General features: G+C 35.7%; 1 protein-coding gene and 1 pseudogene across 5 annotated transcripts in view; one reads left to right on the plus strand and one right to left on the minus strand.

Annotated features, from left to right (window-relative positions):
- The window catches only part of SCLT1 (sodium channel and clathrin linker 1), a 213,080-nt gene that overhangs the window by 173,528 nt on the left and 20,976 nt on the right, over window positions 1-18,576 (plus strand). The window lies entirely within an intron of this gene.
- LOC101028701 (putative gluconokinase pseudogene) lies at window positions 17,791-18,307 on the minus strand (annotated as a pseudogene).

Consider the following 18,576-nt stretch of genomic DNA (forward strand, 5'->3'; position numbering starts at 1 on the left):
TGAGTCTTGCTTCTTCATCCAACTTGCCACTGTGCCCTTTCATTTGGAGCATTTAACCCATTTACTTCAAGGTTAATATTGATATTAACCTTGATTTGATTCTAGAGGTTTGATTCTAGATCATAGATTTGGTCTCTTTACATAATCCTATACTTCTCAGAAGCTTTATTCATTCTTCGCTATTGTTTTTTATTTGTATTTATCTGAGATATTTCAAGAAACTAGTCTTTAAACACTGAGTTTCTTTCCTCAGCTTGATTCTGCTGTTGATACTTGTGATTGATTGTATTATGAAATTCTTGAAGTGACTTTTTCAGCTCTATCAGTTCAGTTTGTTTCTTAAAGTGATCATTTGTGTTTTATGCCCTATATCATTTTATTGGATTTTTTAGATTCATTGGTTTCAAAGTTTGTAACTGATTACTCCAATATCTGTCATCAGACAGATCTGTTTCTTTTGGTTCCTTAGCATCTCATCAGGTTTCTCCATCTACTTATTAGTAATTTCCCTTGAAAATTTTTGTTATGAGGCTTCCATAGAGAAACTTTGCCTTTGCCTCTTGTGGGTACCTGAGAGCACTACTGGTTGTGAGCACTTCAACCAAAGGTAGGGTTTCTGGATTTTGTTCTTTTGTAGATCTGTGGTCTGTGGCCACAGAAGAATACATTTTTTCTTCTGCTTTGTTCATAACCAAAGTAGCTTCCCTGTAATCCTGTGACTTTGAGGGAAGTGGCATGCATTCACATATGGTTCCCCTTTATCTTGAAGGGATGCTCTTTGGGGATACCAGATCAATGATAGAGAGGGTCTCTCCACCACACCTCTTTCTCTTAGTGGTAACAAAGTCAGCTTCCAAGTGTGGAGTATTGTAAATCCCATCCAGGAAACAGGAAGCGTTAGTACTCCAAGATTCTGTTAGCTTTTCTCATTATGTGCTTTCACTCAAAAATTGTCTTAGAACGTTTTTACTATATTTTCCTCTGTTTAATGCTTTTAAACAGAGTTGTAGTGGAGTTCTTAATGGATTGATTAATCTGAATAATTTACTATGCCTTTACTAGATCCAGACACATACTCTTTAAAAGTATCCCACCTCACTTAGCACAGTAATCGAGAACTTGGCTTTCGATAATTTTTGTCCCATACAGAATTGACATACGTCTGTGGTAAGTTGCAGTATCCTGGAAATTGAAATGGACTGTGGCTACAAAATAAGTCATCAGAACTGTTGCTGGGAATTAGTATCAGGAACATTAAAACCACTATGGCACTTATATAATACATAATAATTAAGAAACATTAGTTGTTGAAGTTAGTGTTATTTCTAGACTAAGATAAATATGTTATATACCATTATTTTTTAACTATGCTACCTTATATGAGATGGTGAGGCTGGATGCAGATCAAGAAAGATAAAATGGAAAGAGTTTTATAGTTCGTTATACTCACAGTTCCTTGGACAAACAGTATACTACATAGGACCACTCAGGGGAAGCACTGGGGTCAATCATGAGGTAGAAGGTGACGGGGGCAACTGTGAGCACAAACGTTGTTGTGGTTTTTACAGGAAGGAACAGATAATGCCATGGTGAACAAGTTTTAGATTGGCTGATGTGAACAAGTTCAGTGGGCTCCAGGGTGTAGCAGCTGTTTCTGGTTTGGTTGGTTGCTTGCTTCCTTTTTCTGGCACCTGGCCCTAGAGTGATTATAGCAGATGTAGTGGCCCAGAATGTGGCAGCCCAATAATGGAAGTGGTTGGAGTTATACACTCAGATACTCAAAACAGGAACTGGCCAGCCTCTTTGCCAGGCTCTCAAAACAAAGTCAAGACATGTAACTATATTATACCTTTAAACAATTTATAGTATGGGATCCTAAGCCTGTGATACAAGGACACATTGCTCTAATTGACCAAAGTGCCTAACTTTGGTTTATTTTTACACTATGTTGAAATAGTAGATGAAAAAGTAAGGGTCTGTTGCATTGGCTGAAATTTTCAATACATCTTGAAAAAATGTACCATAATTTTTAACTATGTTTCTTCCTTAATGATGGACTGCCTGTGCTTAGAATGTCCTGTAAAGACTTAATATACCACTTTCCAGCATATTAGCTTTTTCATCACTCAGTATGCTTTGGTGATTAGAAACTGTAAATCTACTCAGAGAAAGCTTCTGCCACTTGGCAGATATTTTGGGTCAAGTTTAAGAGAAAGGTAGTGCTACTCCTTTTTTGGTTTCATTACATTTGATTTTCCCAGAATAAGAAAAGTACAGTTTGGTTTAATATCATTTTTATATTAAAAATAACATGTAGACTATTAAAATGATATATATTAATTCTGCAATAATAGAAGCTCAATAATATTTTATATACTAGCTTTAATGTATTCATACACTTACGTGAAAATATCCAAATCTACTCTTGATTACGAATTTTAGTACCCCTGTAAAAGTATTCAGCAGTATTATTAGCTTCTTGGCTGTCCATCTTTTCACTCAGTCAAGTTCAGAATTATACCTTGTGATGTAAAATGTCTAATATTTAAGTCTGCAGATGTATACAAATGTATCCAGAAACAAAAGCAGATTTCCTATCTTTGTATCTCCTAGCATTCATCACTGTCAGTAATTATGTTTTATACTTCTTTCTTTACATGTTTTAAAATATTCTATCTTTCCCATCGGACTATCAGCTCCATAAAGTTTTTTTTTTTTATTCTTTGCTGTATCCCTAGCTCCTAAAAAAGTATCCAGCACTAGTAGATGTCAGAACATATTTGTTGAATGAATGAATGAAAGCTAGTGAACTTGATCAATTATTGTTTCTAAGCCAAACTCTTTTTTCAATTTTGATACTTTCTTGTCAAAGTAGAATTCAGCTTTTTGAAATGCATTTGAACTTTTAAAACATGATACAGGCCGGGCACAGTGGCTCATGCCTATATGCCTAACACTTTGGGAAGCTGAGATGGGTGGGTCAAGAGGTCAGGAGTTTAAGACCAGCCTGGCCAACATAGTGGAACCCCATCTCTACTAAAAATACAAAAATTAACTGGGTGTGGTGGCATACATCTGTAATCCCAGCTGCTTGGGAGGTTGAGGCAGAAGAATCACTTGAACCCAGGAGGCAGAGGTTGCAGTGAGCAGAGATTGTGCCACTGCATTCCAGCCTGGGCTACGAAGCAAGACTCTTATCTCAAATATATATTTATATATATTATATAATTCACCCTCAGTATTTAACAGACCTAAGAAACTTGAATCCCCTTAACTGTACCACTGCTGTATAATGAAACTTCTTTCTTATCTTACAAACTTGAAAATGCTATTGATTCTAAGAATTATTATGAAGACTGTTGATAATAAAGTAAGACATAGTCCTGAACATAAGCACTAGGATTAATTGGGTGAAATAATTTTTAAAAATCAGTATTGCTCATAATTAAGGTCATACATCCAGAGGAGAAATATTATACAAAACATTGTGGCTAGGATTATCCAACCATTTTCTAACTCCTGTTCTTAAATCTAAGTAAGTACATGGCCATATAACACAGACCTCTGTGAACTATACATGTATGTCCACAGGCACCAGTCCACCAGAAATTATTGGCAGAGAGTATCTGTTGAATGGGTATCTCTATATGAACATAAATATTTGTGTAACCATAACAGTCCATAGTCTAGTGTTGGGCACTTGATAAATGTTCTTTAAATGTTTGTAGGTTATTTATTTAAGAAGTCTTGAAATGAGTTTTAAAGGAGTTTGCTAACCAGCAGTGCAACACCAAAGAAGAATTCTTTCAACTTGAATTCTAGTATGCAGTGCCCCTTTATGAGCAAGCAGAGTTGCCCATATATGACTAATTTAAAGGAGTTTACTAGAAAGAGTTGTGTCAAAAAATTTCATCAGTCCTGCTGCTTGTTGTAACACCATGGTAGCTTAATTCATTTGAACACTGAAAATTATTTGTTTGTATGGGCTTTTTGGCATTGATTTTAACTAAAATTCAAATACTGTAAAGAAACTCTAGTTTCCAATAACCATGATTTTAAAAACAACCTAAATGTGGTCCATAGAATGACAGATTGCTCCTCTCTGTCTCCTTTACTGCACCTTCATAGTCAGCTTTCATGTGTGGTTCTTTCTCTTCTTTCTCCTTAATGTTTTTCAAATCCATTTGTCTTCATCCCTGCTCTCCCTACCTTAGATCAGATCACCATCATGTCTTATCTCTCTTACTCTTCGTTAATCCCTGGGTTGCTACAATGTATGTACAGTCTGGTTTCTTACATGTATGTCCAATCTCATTTCTCATCACTTCCTATTTTTTATTACTCTACTTAAGATTTTAGAGGAATCTCTATCACATTAATGTCCTTTTATTATAATTAAAGATAATGTTGCAAGCTTTAAAGAACAAAATGATATGCAAATCACCCAGTGCTTTAGAAATAGCTGCTAAGTAGGAAGCCAGCTAGTCATTTCTCTTTGTGGGCAGTGGTGAGGAGCAGGAAAGTACCAGTACTCTGATACCTGCTTTGCTGTTATCCAGCAAGAGCTCATACCTTTTAAAAGACAGTACCACTGAACAAAACAGGCAAAACTCACTGTCCTCATGGAGCTTTCATTCCAATAGGAGAGATAAACATTAAACAAGAGAAATTAAATATATGATAGATGGTAAGTGCTAAAGAGAAAAATAAAGCAGAAAAAGAGAATAGGCACTGTATGTATTTTTGAGAGTGCACCATTTTAGAAGAGGTCAGCAGAGATAATCATCCTCCACTCTCCTGCCCTCTTTCTCTTCTTCCTTAGCCAGCCATAGCTCTGTTTAAATCTAACTCGTCTTCTCTGTACTTTTACCCATTCAGCTCAAGGTAGCTGGAAAAAAACACACAGCCATCCCGGGTTGTCTCACTTTAAATTCATGACAGCAAAAGGGGCCTTTAATGCTGCAAGGAAATTATTTTATAGATTCTCTTGTCTTTGGTGACTATTTCGTACCCTTTTGTCTCTCCTCAAATCTTTTTTGCAACTCCTCCCCCATCATCACTTTTAGTCAATGACTTCAATTCCTATTTCACTAAGAAGAGAGAAGCAATCAGAAGAGAACTTCCGCAGTTTCCAACCCTGCAGTTATATTTTCCCATGCCTGTGTTTCCTGTCTGCTTGGCTGTAATGCTCCAGTGTAAGACCAAACTCTTCATTTGTCCCTAGATTTTATTTTTGTTTTGCTGTAGTGCCTCCTTGTTAGATGTTCAGTTAAATACAAAGTATCATTTTTAAAAAAAGACAATTTTCCATAAAAATGGAAATGCCAAACATAGCAACATGAAATGGTTAACTACCCTGAGATAAATAAATAGAAATAATTCATGGAATAAGCAATTTGAAGCAAACCAACCAACCTTCTAAAGAAAATTCCTACTTAAGTGAAGTCTTGGCTTTTAAATGTATTTGAACTTTCTGCTAGCACTGGCCAGATATGCTCAGCAAATCACATTTGGTAACAAAGCCCTGCCTAGCCTAAATAGACAAGATTGCAGTTTGTATCTTGACCAGCAGTATATGTGAATTCAGTAAATCCAGTAAATATTACTACGATTTTTGCCATCTTCTTTTTTATGTTTTAAAGCTTACCTCCTTTTTCACCCAGCCTTAAAAATCAAGTCTTGGTAAAAGACAACACATTGAGACCCCATCTCTATTTATATATTTATAAAGAAGAAGGAGAAGGAGCAGGCGGGGAGGAGGAAGAAGAGGAGGAGAGAAAAGCTCATGTACTTATTTTACTTTTACTTGCACAAAAAGATTACTAGTTCTAGAAGGCAGTAGATTTTAGGCAAGATTTATATATATGAATTGCATCTCTCCCCTCTGGAGAACATAAATCATACTGAAGATTATACATGAAATCAATAAAATGTATCTACTAAAGTATTTTCACTGACTTATCTTACGTATTAGTCATAATACAAAATTCTATGACAGTCATAATAAATTTATAATTTTTCAAGAAAAAAATTTATTTTTAATGAGAAAAATATGTTATAAAGGTGATAATCTACCCATGACATACAATAGCATCCATACTGAGCATCAGCAGTTTGCTATATGCTATGTTGTACCATTAAAGTACCAGACTAACTGCTGGATGGTACTTCCATATCTCTAGGGAAGTATTCATTTGTTCTTAGAAGTGGTTTGGTTTTAGTGATCCAATGGTATAGCCCAAGTCTTGAACCAATTGGGTTTTTTATTAATAATAAATTACAAAATAAACTACAGAGCATTTCAAAATCAAATGACGCATTTGATGCATTTGACTCTCCCTGTAATGATTTCTCTATATATACCACAGCTTTATGCATGCTAGCATTCATATCAAAAGTGTTATTAATCACTTTCAAAAGTGAGCCTCTCCAGGTTAGGTCCAGCATCCTGTTTCTCCATGTGCGTTATTGTGACATATTAAACATCAAGGCTTTCCCCCTGAAAATACACCTTTTGAAAAGTACTAGCCTTCCTTGGTCTCTAAATTAGATTGTGTGCATTGAATCTTGAAAGTACTTGACTGTTTGCCTCTGTCCTCTCTGCTTCATAACAATTGAATTCTTATAAGTTGGCTACTTTCTTCCTTGCTTTTTGTAAACCTATTTGCTACAGTTAGGAGAATATTAGAGGCAAAACCAAATTTAATTATAGTCACAATGTCCTTAGTCCTCCCTTGACTTGTTTTATGCCCCATGGAAACTTCTGTACCTTCTGGCAACTGATAATTAAATATGATTGCCAGTACCTGTGATTTTTTTTTTATTATCTACACGTAGGTAACTACAGCCAAAATTAAATTTAACACAAAATAATTAAATAAAATAATTTTTTCCTAGGAGATAATTTTTCATCTTAGTATCAGAGAGCTTAGGATCAGAAGCTTTTTAAAAATTTGAGTTTCTGTTTGATATCTTTTGGTTTAAAGTTTAATTTGTAATATTTTATTAATTTATCCATAATTATCCCCTCTTAGCTACTATTCCTTTATCTTGAAATATATGTATCACAAAGAATTTTGAGCTTCAAAGAAGCTGTTTTACTAGTTAACCTATTAGTATATGGTGTTCATAACTGCAGTATATCTCTGCTGATCTTACTTAAATGAGAGATTGTTGTTACTATTTTTATAGGTTAAATCAACAAACCTCTATGGGAAAACAAATGAGATTTGCCCTACCAGATATCAAAATACATAAAGCAGTATTGGCACAAGGATAGATTATTTGAACAGAATACAGAAAAAATATATATATAAAATCAGAAATTTTGGTCATGATAATAGTGGCATTTCAAATCAATGTGAAAAGATGATGTTAGAAAGATAGAAAATCATTTAGAATATTCTTCATTTCATATATAAAATAAATTCCAGATGTATTAAAGAGCTACTTATAAAAAAAAAGAGGGTATTAAAATAAATGAGATTATTTGTATTCTCTTGGAATAGAGAAGACTTTCTAATCAAAACACAAAACCCAGGATCCAAAAAAGAAAAACTGATTAAGTGATCTAACCATAAAATTAAAATTTATATGGAGAAAGATACTAAACCAAGATAAATGACAAATGGGATACTGGAAAAATTTTTAAATGGTTAATATGCAAAATTCATCAAGTTCCACATTGAAAGGTTAGCAACCTAATAAAAAGATGGACAAAGTATGTGAACTCACCGGTTCAAACAAAGCTCACAAAAGCAGAAATGCAAATCTCCCTTAAACATATCAAAGCAAGTAGAGTCTCACTTTTCATTAAAGAGATGTAAATTTAAACAATAATTTTACCCAGCAAGTTGGCAAAATGTAGAAGATGGTTAATATCCAGTGTCTGCAAATGCATGGGGAAACAGGAGTTGTCATACAGTATGGGTGGGAATGTAAACTGGCAAATACTTTTTTATAAGGTAACTTAGCAAAATCTAACTAAATTTGAACTGTGCAGATCCTTTTGCAGTTCGTAGTACAGGAATCTGTCCTACAGAAACATTTGCATGTGTGTAAGCATTAAGTGACATACATGTCCCTGCAGCTGGTCAGGGCCCTCACATCTTTAACTATGACTCCTAAAGTAGCCACCTTTGCTCTGGTTTCCCTGCCATCAATTTTTCCCCACTCTATTCCATCTTTCACACTGCTGTTACAATTATTTTACTAAATAATAAATATTCTGGAGCTGCCTACTAAAAGATTTGTTTTATTGTTGCCTACAGACTTTTCACAACCTTGTCTCTGCCGTATTTTATTTGCAGTCTGCCTCTCTACCTCCTTCCTTCAAGTTCCTTATGCTCCAGCCACACTGAACAACCACTCCAGTAAACAAAAGTGCTTGGCCAGCCCTTCGACATACTCCTAATCTACGTACTATTCACTTGTCACATGTTTATTGAGCAGGCACTGTTCTTGAAGTAATGGGAATACAGCAAAGACAAGGTCCTTATTTTTTTGAAGATTAGATTATTCACAGTAAAGTAGAAATTTTCAAATAAATAAACGTGTGTTAGTTATCATTTAATAAGTATTATATAGGCCGGGCATGGTGGCTCACACCTGTAATCCCAGCACTCTGGGAGGCCGAGGCAGGTGAATCATGAGGTGAAGAGATCGAGACCATCCTGGCCAACATGGTGAAACCCCGTCTCTACTAAAATACAAAAATTAGCTGTGCGTGGTGGTGCGCACCTGTAGTCCCAGCTACTCAGGAGGCCGAGGCAGGAGAATTGCTTGAACCTGGGAGGCAGAGGTTGCAATGAGCTGAGATTACGCCACTGCACTCTAGCCTGGCACCTGGCGACAGAGCGAGACTCTGTCTCAAAAAATAATTGTAATAAGTACTATTCCAAAAATTTAGAGGCCGGGTACAGTGGCTCATACCTGTAATCCCAGCATTTGGGAGACTGAGGTGGGAGGATAATCTTGTAATCTTGAAGCCAGGAATTTGAGACCAGCCTGAGCAACATAGCAAGACCCTGTCCCTACAGAAAATACAAAAATTATCTGGGCGTGGTGCGTGTGCCTGTAGTTCTAGCTACTTGGGAGGCTGGGGCAGGAGAATCACTTGAGCCCAGGAGGTTGAGACTGCATTGAGGTCTGATCGTGCTACTGCACTCCAGCCTAAGTGACAGAGCAAGACCTTGTCTGTTAAAAAAGAAAGAAAATTTAAAATAAGCCAGTGTGATAATGAATGGTTGGATATCTGAGGGTGGATAGACATGGAAGATCCTGTGAGGAAATGAATCTTAAGGTGAGATAAAATAATGAAAAGGATTTAAGATCAGAAGAAAGAACATTTTAAGCAAAGAGAACAGCTAGTTCAAAGACCCCCAAAGCAGTAATACAAAAAAGTTTGAAGTAAAAGAAATAGTATGCAAAATGAAAGCAATAGCGATGTAAGAGGTCAGATCTATGCAGTTTATTATGTTAAACAGTGTCAGCCGCCATGGCAAACAAACTGAAATCTTAGGGACTAAACAAAACAAAGGTTTGTTTATTGCTAACATTACATGTCTTAGGCAGTTTGGCAGGAAGACTCTGCTATTAGAGGGTCCACATTCTTGAAACCTGTGGTTTCCTGAGATCTCTGGAACAGAGAAAGAGATGAATGGAAGAGGAACATGGGCACTTAACTAACTCAGCTTTGAAATGAGATGTATCACTAACTTTTACCTCCATCGGTGAGAACTGCATAGAAATCTGGGAAATGTATGGTACACATGGAATGTCTGGTGAACACTGTTGTCCCTGCTGCAGGCAGGGATCTGAACATGTATGGTTTTATTAACCAGATTTAAGAGTTTTAATAGAGAAAGAAAGCCATTGGACAGTTTTAAAAGAAGTCACCTAATAATCTGATTTTTTGTTTTTTAAAAAAAGATCTGGCTTTCACAGTGTGAAGAATGGAAGCTAGTAAAAAGGCTAGGAAAGTTCTTAGAAGGCTATTGCAAGAGTCTTGTTAAGCAATGTTGATGGCTTATGCTAAGAAGAAAGAAAAAGGTGGATTAGTTGGGGGAGTCTTTTTAAAAAATTGGAGGTAACAAAAAGTACTAATGAATTGGATGTGGTGTATGAAGGAAAAGATAGGCATGAAAAATTATTCTGGAGCTAGTTTCCTCCTTCCAGACTCAACTCAGATATTTTTTCTCTAAAGCATTCCCATTCTCCTACAAGATTAAGTCTTTTCTTTCTTTTTCTGCACTCCCATATCATTCTGTTCATTGCTGTTTATGGCACTTACTGAATTATAGTATAACTGTTATTTATGTCTGTCTCTCCTCTACAAAACTATGAGCTAACATCTTATCTGACAAATTCAATAGAATTAAATCATTCAGTTAGATTGTATTGAATAAATGGATGAACGCATGAATATACAATATGTAGTATTTGCTTGTCCAAAACAAACTGTATGTATAGGGTGAACTACACAGCATTTGTGCCTAAGGCATTCTCTTCACTTTGTAAAACATTATAATTCCTTGGCTGTATATCTGTAATGTTTGGCTGCTGTAACTGTTTTTCTCTCCTTTTTTTTTTTAAATTAACAAGATGAGAGGCAGCTGCAGGTACCAGCAAATTACAAAATACATAATTGCTAAAAGTAACTGAAGCATATTATAGCATAATTCAACAGGAAAAAGGAAAAACATCTGGCACATGCTATGTTAATTTGTCATAAGAGAGTTCCAAAGTGCTTGCTGCAGCTGGCAGATCCATCATTTCACTGAAATGAATAGCACACCTTTTGTTTTTAATTCTCTCATATAATATAGAATAGAACCTTATGCAATTTAATCTTCAGTCATCACTAAAGGATTTTATGCGTTGAGGGACTTTTCCTTTGTGCTGTGTCAGCCAAAATCTACATGGCTCATCCTTACCTTAAACTGTGCCTCAATCATAACAGAATGGTGCAAGCAATTATGGTTATTAATTAAAATGTCTTAAGATATTGGCCTAAATTTTAAATTTCTTATCCCATAATTAAGTAACTTGTTTTATTTCATATTTCTCATATTTGTTTTATTTATGTGTGATGTTTTCAAAGAGATGGATACATTGCAGGGAAACCCTTGCTCTTACCCTCATAACCATACCATTTCACCTAATGTATGTGCCAGTGATAGTCAGAATTAAAATACAATTAGTGTGGAAACTCTTTCAGTGTGAGTTAGGTTATTCTTTTCTATGATAGAGACAAACAGAAATGGGCCAATTATTATTATAAAACATCTTCAAATGCAGACCTTTTTGAAATAATCTGTATTTCCTGCTTTCTACTGAATATTTTCATATGTACCTCAAACTCAATATAGTCTAAATTGAACCCATTATCTCACCCCTAGCTGACGTTTTTATTTCATTCTATATTTCCCATTTCTGTGAATGGTAGTATCATCTACCCAGTTGCTCAAGAAAACTCTGGATATCATCCTGAACTCCTCATACCCCAAGCCCGAGTGTTGCTAATTCTATCTCCTAGATATCTCTTTAAGTCTGTTCATTTCTTTCCAGTTGCTATCGTCCAGGCTGTCAACATTGCTCACCTGGATGACTGCAGTAACACTCTAATTTGACTGTGAATTTATTTCCTATTTTTCCTGCTACAGTCAGCAAGATTTCCTGATGTTCAAACTGAATCATGTCATTTCTCTTCTTAAAATACTTCAATGCCAATTTCCTGTTATGACCTATAAGTTCTTTCTAATCTGTATTTCCTTGCATTTCCAGCTTGTTCCTCTCCCACCCCCACCTCCTAGTAACACTCTGTATGCCGTTCATGCTGAACTTCTTTTGTTTCCTAAATTTATTATCCTTTCTTTTTCCCTGGCCTTCACACATGGGTTTGACCGTGACACTCTTCTTTTCCTTCCTCTGCCTTTTTCCATCTAACCGCTATTTATCTTTCATGTATCAGCTTAAAAGTCTACTTCCTCTGAAGAAACAGCGCTAGCCCCCAATTCTTCCATATGTCTTCTTATAGCACCATGACGTTTTTATAGCATTTGCTACCTATTTTAAGCCTATAGTAGCTTTCCAGTATTTCTGGTGGTTCATAAGTTTCACTGTGGCAGTGACTAGATCCTGTTTTCTCTTTGTCTCCCTAGCACCTAGCACAGCAGTATATAGCATGTAACCGGTACTCATTGCAGTATTTATTAAATGAGTGAACATCATAATTTCCCCAAACTCCTTCTAAGATGAGTACTTAACATTAGATGTTGTGAGAAAATTTCAACCATTACTTTGTAACTTGCAGTTCATTCTTCAGGTAACTTTAAAATAAGGTTCCTGTGAAGGTTCTTTATAAATAAAGCTTTAAAACACATTGGTTTTCCTATTATTTTCCTGTCTCCCAAATTTATTATACCATGTGATGGCTACTTTGAAAATATAATCACTGAATTATCTCATTAGTTCTGATATGAGAGGAAGTAGCAAAAACTTTGAAAAAGCAGAATTAGAAATATTAGATATTAGACATTAGAAATGTTATTATTAGATGGACTAGTCAGCTGAGTCTGTGGAATTAACTAAAACATGGACTAAAAAAAAAAACCATCTTTTGATTGCCAGTTACATTCTAAGCCTTGTGAATGTAGCTTTTCATTAGGAGCTTTCATTCTAGTGGGGAGAGGCTGTAAGAGAAGAACGAACAATATAACAATCAGAACCAACAAATAAACAATTTTAGATGTTTTAAGTGGTGTGAAGAAAATAAATGGAGTCACGTGATACAGTTACTAGAATGGAGGTAGGAGCTAGAAGAGCTAGACTAGTTTAGAAAAAAATAGTCTACAAAGGTGACATTTAAACTGAGGCCTGAAAAATGAGAACAAATTATACCAAAAAGGAAAATATTCCAGGCAGATGGAGGAATAGCAAATACAAAGGTCCAGTCTTAGGAAGGAGTAAGCTCACATGAGTATGGTGAGTGAGGAGAAAGAACGCTGTAATGTTGAAGAGCTACATCTGCAGGGATCATCAGATAGAATGGGCTATTTTAAATGAGATATTTTTATGTATTTTAATTGGAATGTTTAAGTAGTACTATTTTAAGGTAAAAAAAAAAAATCTAAAGTGCAGCAGTGGGAAATCTTTGGCAGATTTTAAACATCCTTAGACGTTTTTTTTTTTTTAAGACAGGGTTTTACCATGTTGGTCAGGCTGATCTTGAACTCCCGACCTTGGGCGATCCACCCACCTTGGCCTCCAGGTTACATTTGAGATGCTTATTAGTTTTTTTCTAGTAGATGTGTCAAGTAAGTCATTGAATACACAAGTGAAGAGTTCAGAGAGGTCAAGCTAAAGAGAAATTTGTGATGCCATGTTTACAGTCATGGACTAGAGAAGATCACTTAGGGGGAAAGTGTAAATAGGGAAAGAAAAAACCTAAGACTGTGACACAAAGCTCTCCAGTGTATCTAAAGCTGACCACTTGCCTCCATGGTATTTTTAGTTAACTGAATGAGAAAAGGTTTGAAACTTTGGAATGAATTTTCTTTTTTTAGCATTCAGGACTTTTGAAGCCATTCAAAAAGTTGAGATTACAAGCTTTGCATTTGCTAACCATTTTGCCACATACTAGGATTATATATTTATTTTTTGTTCAGAAAATGTTTATTTTGCCTTTTAGATCTTAATAGTATGTGATATTACAGATTTGCTTTACTAACATCTCTTGTAATTGATTGGACTTAAGTGGGAAAAAATAGTATTTAGTTGAGAAAACATTTTGATTAAAACACTGGTACACATGGACATAAAGATGGAAAGAATAAACGGGGGGCACTCAGGAGAAGAGGGGCAAAAGCTGAAAGACTAACTTTTGGGTACTAGGCTCACTACCTAAGTGGTGATATTATTCATGCCCCAAACCTCAGTGGCACACAGTATACCCATGTAACAAACCTGCACATGTACCCCCTGAATTTAAAATAAAAGTTGAAATTATTTAAAAGAAAAAACTGTTATAGCACGTATTTCTATTTGATTACTATATGACCTTAGAATATTAAATAAACCTCTCTGAGTCTAAGTTCATTCACTTAGGAGATGAAACTAAGAACTACTTTGAAGTCTTGAAGTAAAGATAGGGTACAGTAGGGAAATTAAGATTTGGTAGAAACCTTCTTGGTTGATATCCACTTAATCATATAATGACATTATTCAGTGAAATAAATGACTGTACAGAGCATCCTGACCAATGCCCAAGGCATTCTATGTGCCCCCTACCTAATCAACTCTCACTCAGCAAGTGTCAGAATGTTTCCACACTGGGTTATGCCAGTTGTACTTGTTTTGGAAATATATAATTTAACATTAAATAAACTGGTGATACTTTGATACAGAAAGACAATGTTACTCTTTAAAACAAGGTTGAATACTTTGGAGGATTTGCTATTGAATTAGTTATGGGCAAGCCATCTCTAAAAGAATAGAAGGAATACTGTAAAAATCTAGAAGAATGTTGCACTTGGATTGTTTACCAAGTGCCTTTTAAATTCTTGTGCCACATTAATGAAACCAAAAGTAGAAATAATTGTAGTAGATACATTATGGGTATGGTTTATATAAGAAAGATATTGAACGTCGAAATATTACAGTGTACCCATTCTTAAAGAAAAAAAAGTTTAAAGCTTTTGTGTATTCCTGGCAAAAAGCCCAGGCAAAATTGTCTTTCCTTAGGCCTCAGACCTCTTAGAAAATTTGATGAACTCTATGGACCCTCCTTCTAGAACAGGAAACAGACACACAAGATCTTCCTACAATGGTCTAATTTGATGGCATATCAGTGTTAATTACAGTGTTTTGTTTACTTAAGCATTTAATTTTTTTAATAGATACAACATAAATTGCTGCATATGTAAATTATTTAGTAAACTTTTACACAGAAATTACATTTTGCAAGTATATTACTAAATTATGTTTTTTAAGCACGAGTAGGATTTTCTATCACATAGACAAGAATTATGTAAGTGAACTGAAAATGTATGAGACACTAAAGAACTAAGCACTGCCCAGTGATACTATAAGGGATTCCTCATTCTTCTGTATGTACTTTAAAATTAGTGGAAGATAGTAATTACACCTTAAACCTTATATCATATCCTATGATAAGCCAGAAATTATAAAGCAACTGGGTACAGTTTTATTTCAGTTACTTGGTACAAAATACTCTTTAAAATGTCACACCGAAATGAAATGTCCGCTATCTCAGTGTCTTCTGGCAGGCTAGAGTTAAATCATCTCTGATGGGTAAGAATGTTTCTGTTTTTAAAGATTTCCAGAGAAGAGATTATATAGTCTAACTTGGCTTGTGTTTCAACTGTAATACCACTGTGAAAGTTTCTGGAAAGTCTTATTTAATGTTTATCCTAAATCATTCATGAAGCAGGGAACTCTCAAGTTTTCTATAATAAAGGGAAAATTTCTTGTAGATAACACAGAGTCAGATCATCCTCCTGAGTCTTTCCTTTATCCTGCAATGAAATATCCTGACAGAGAAATAAGAAGTTACAAAGTACTGACAGGAAGGCTCTAGGAAAGTCTTAGGGGGTAGAGTTGATGAAATCACTTTTCTCTTCACCCTTTAATACCTTCTAAAATTTCATTTGGAAGACAACTCTAAGGTTGAAAGAAATGCTTGAATGAAAAATGAGCTTTTCTTAGCCATTTCAATTTATTTGGAGAAAGGAAAATATAAGTAAGTCTAAATAAATACCAATAATCTTTATCTAAAATATGGTTTTTCTGATAAATTTCTCAGTAAATCTTGAGCAAATAAGGATTAAAATTTTCTAACTGCTATGTTTGCTGTAATTTTTCTAATTTTAGAAAATTAGAACTTTAGCCCTAAATCAGCAAATATGATAATATGCCATATAACATTTTGTCAGTGATGGACCACATATGTAAGAGGGGCCTCATAAGATTATAAAGGAGGTGAAAAATTCCTGCTGCATAGTGACGTCGTAGCTGTCATAATGTCTTAGCGCAGTGCATTACTCAGGTGTTTGTGGTGATGCTAAACGACTGCACGGCCAGTCTTATAAAAGTATAGCACATGCAGTTATGTGTAGTACATAATACTTGACAGTCAACAGCTATGTTACTGGTTTATGTGTTTACTATGCTTTTTATTGTTATCTTAGAGCATACTTCTACATAGTTTTTTTTTTTTTTTTTTAAGTTAACTGTAAAACAGCCTTAGGCAAGTCCATCAAGAGATATATTCCAGAGCGAGGTATTGCTATCAAAGGATCAAAGGAGATGACAGCGCTTTGTGTGCTATTACTCCTAAAGACCTTCCAGTGGGACAAGTTGTACACAAGTGGAGACAGTGATATTGATAATCCTGACCCTGTGTAGGCCTAGGCTAATGTGTGTGTTTGTGTCTTTGTTTTTAACCAAAGATGTAGAGAAAAAATATTTTTGTGCAGCTGTACATTTGTGTTTTAAGTGTTATACAAAAGAGTCAAAAGTTAGCAAATTAAAAATTGTATAGTAAAAAGTTACAGTAGGCTAAGTTTAATTTAGTGTTGAAGAAAAATGTTTTTATAAATTTAGTGTAACCTCAGTATACAGTGTAATAACTTCCCAGCATTTTGGGAAGCCAAGGCAGGAGGTTTGCCTGAGCCCAGGAGCTTGAAACCAACCTGGACAACATAATGAGACCTCAGCTCTAGAAAACACAAGATTATCCAGGCATGGTGGTGCATGACTATAGTCCCAGCTGCTTGGGAGGCTGAGGTGGGAGGATCACTTGAGCCCAGAACATCAAGGCTACAGTGACCCATGATTGTACCACTGCATTCCAGCCTGGGCAATAGAGTGAGATCCTATCTCAAAACAAAAACAAAAACATTTATATTCTATTTAGGACAATGTGTGTATGTATATGTGTGTGTGTATATATATATATATATATATATATATATATATATATACACACACACATATATGTAAAAACACTAGCATTATAATACAGGATTTCTAAATGCCTTATACATAAAATAAGTACTTAATATCATGAAGGTTTGATGTGTAAATAGAACTGCCTAGATTAAAATGAATGGAAAGGAGACGTGTAAAGAGTGGGACAAGGGTGCAGTCTTAAAGAATGGGCAGGATTTTAATGGGAAATCTGAAAAAGATGATCTAAAAAATGATATTATCCTGATCCTGAAGGTAATACATATGCAGTTTGTTTTCGAAACTGAGAGCCCCACTGAAGTGTGGGAAGTTCTTATTGGAAATAAGGTTGGAAAGATAAATTACACAACATTTTGGAGGATCTTGAATGCCATTCTCAGGAATTTGGACTGTTTTGTCCAGTAGCTGATAGCCATTGAAGATTATTGCTCAAGGAAGCAAATTATTTTTTTTTTTTGACAGCCAAGTTTCATTTATTTGTGCAAATACAGGCATGAGCAAGAATGTTCTAAACAATGTAATGATTTTCAGCATCAATTACAGAATTTCCTCTGATCATTCAGTTGGGTTACAGATGAACTTAAACTTCAATTTAAGCTTTGACTTTTAAAACTCCCCCTTTGCTTCCCAACCGGGATAATTCCTAAAATTACATCCAAACAAATCTGTCTTGACACATTGGGTTTTGTTTGCCTTAAGAAGAATTTAGAACGTAATATGGGCAAGGAGTCTGGAATGAGGTTTTGGATGGCACAAGGATGTATACTTAATTCTATCTGGACCACTGATACAAAATCATTCTCACTTCATTTTTAGGGTTTCGTAATTGTAGCAGTTATCTCGGAAACATTTTTGTTCACACTTACTTAGATAAACTTTTCTGGAGCTACTGGGGGCTCTAGAGTCTTGAACTGGGACTGCAATAATTCAGGAGTCATAAAATGTCCCTTTCTTTTGAGTAAGCGTTCAGAGATTACCTCAAATGACCCACTCAGATGGACCACCAGGAGCTGTATCTTAGCCCACTTTGCTTCCCTTCCCGACTCCTTGCACTTCGGAGCTGCACCATCGTTTCCTTGTGTTGGTATGTCTCTGTACATTTTCTTCAGGGCTGAACAGGCTAGAACCACGTGCTGTCCCGAGGCTACACCTCTGGTCATTGAGCGGTATCCCTTTTCCCATCTTCCTTCGATTTTCCTCCGAGTGATAGTCATCAGCATCATAGAATTTCCACCCCAGCTCCGATGCCAGCAGAGCGCCCACGGTGGATTTCCCCGAGCCGCTGACACCCATCACCAGCAGCGCCCGGAGCCGCCATGGCCGGAGCCCGGCTCTTTCCCGGCGCCCTAGAGGCGGAGCCGCTCCCGTCCTGGCCAGGCCAATGAGGGCTGTGGCCCTCTGCTGGAAGCAAATTATTAAAGTGGTGTTTTAGAAAGAGAAACATGCTAGAGTTACGTGGTCTAAAGAGGAAAACCCACTGTATTAGTTGAGTACATCCATATGCCCAGTGCTAGAGTACTTTACATACATTGTTTCACTTGATATTGAGAAGCCCAAGCAGTTCGTTACTACAATAAATCTAAGAAT

This window comes from Saimiri boliviensis, chromosome 3 (assembly GCF_048565385.1).
Source record: "Saimiri boliviensis isolate mSaiBol1 chromosome 3, mSaiBol1.pri, whole genome shotgun sequence".
In the NCBI taxonomy this organism is placed as follows: Eukaryota; Metazoa; Chordata; class Mammalia; order Primates; family Cebidae; genus Saimiri; species Saimiri boliviensis.